This window comes from Bison bison, unplaced genomic scaffold (genome assembly GCF_000754665.1).
Source record: "Bison bison bison isolate TAMUID 2011002044 unplaced genomic scaffold, Bison_UMD1.0 scf7180017864062, whole genome shotgun sequence".
Classification (NCBI taxonomy): Eukaryota; Metazoa; Chordata; class Mammalia; order Artiodactyla; family Bovidae; genus Bison; species Bison bison.
In genome coordinates this window covers 940200-942010 of record NW_011494634.1, presented here as the reverse complement: position 1 = coordinate 942010, position 1811 = coordinate 940200, and positions in this window count along the sequence as shown.

Sequence of the window (1811 nt, the reverse complement as noted above, 5' to 3'; positions counted from 1 at the left end):
AGGGCATGGTAATAATAAAGAGACACCCTAAGAGACATGCCCTTCCTTACTTCCACTGTGAAGTAGTAGACCAATTTCCCCTTGGTTATCAAGATCAGTCATCCCAGCCAACATAGTAACTCTATTCTTTGTCTGTTTAGGGGTATGAGGAGCCCAAAGTGGTGGGGTGGCAGTCTTAACTTCCAATCTGTTTTGTGTCTCCTGGAAAAAGGCATTCTTTCATTTAACACTAAGATCTTTAGGCCAGCAGAATATGAGTTTATGAGGACAGAAAGAAAAAAATTTGATAGTGGATTACTAGGGAAAATAGTGAATGGTGCTGCTCCCATTTCCACCATTTAATTCCTGGACTCATGGATCCTGGCTACGGGAGAACAGCAGAAAGTACAGAGTACATAAAACCTCCTGGCCAATCTTGTCCTACTCCTACAAGATATTGCCACCTCAGTTCAGTTCAGTCACTCAGTCATGTCTGACTCTGCAACCCCATGAATTGCAGCACATCAGGCCTCCCTGTCCATCACCAACTCCTGGAGTTCACTCAAACTCATGTCCATCGAGTTGGTGATGCCAGCCAGCCATCTCAACCTCTGTTATCCCCTTTTCCCCCTACCCCCAATCCCTCCCAGCATCAGAGTCTTTTCCAATGAGTCAATTCTTTGTGTGAGGTGGCCAAAGGACTGGAGTTTCAGCTTTAGTATCAGTCCTTCCAAAGAAATCCCATGGCTGATCTTCTTTAGGATGGACTGGTTGGATCTCCTTGCAGTCCAAGGGACTCTCAAGAGTCTTCTCCAACACCACAGTTCAAAAGCATCAATTCTTTGGTGCTCAGCTTTCTTCACAGTCCAACTCTTACATCCATACATGACTACTGGAAAAACTATAGCCTTGACTAGACGGACCTTTGTTGGCAAAGTAACGTCTCTCCTTTTCAATATGCTATCTAGGTTGGTCATAACTTTTCAAGGAGTAAGCGTCTTTTAATTTCATGGCTGCATTCACCATCTGCAGTGATTTTGGAGCCCCAAAAAATAAAGTCTGACACTGTTTCCACTGTTTCCCCATCTATTTGCCATGAAGTGATGGGACCAGATGCCATGATCTTCATTTTCTGAATGTTGAGCTTTAAGCCAACTTTTACTTTACTTTTACTTTTTAGTTCCTCTTCACTTTCTGCCATAAGGGTGGTGTCATCAGAATAGCTGAGGTTATTGATATTTCTCCCGGCAATCTTGATTCCAGCTTGTGTTTCTTCCAGCTCAGCGTTTCTCATGATGTACTCTGCATATAAGTTTAATAAGCAGAGTGACAATATACAGCCTTGACATACTCCTTTTCCTATTTGGAACCAGTCTGTTGTTCCATGTCCAGTTCTAACTGTTGCTTCCTGACCTGCATATAGGTTTCCCAAGAGGCAGGTCAGGTGGTCTGGTATTCCCATCTCTTTCAGAATTTTCCACAGTTTATTGTGATCCACACAGTCAAAGGCTTTGGCATAGTCAATAAAGCAGAAATAGATGTTTTTCTGGAACTCTCTTGCTTTTTCCATGATCCAGCAGATGTTGGCAATTTGATCTCTGGTTCCTCTGCCTTTTCTAAAGCCAGCTTGAACATCTGGAAGTTCACGGTTCACGTATTGCTGAAGCCTGGCTTGGAGAATTTTGAGCATTACTTTACTAGCATGTGAGATTTAAGGGACTAGATCTGATAGATAGAGTGTCTGATGAACTATGGACTGAGGTTCATGACATTGTACAGAAGACAGGGATCAAGACCATCCCCATGGAAAAGAAATGCAAAAATGCAAAATG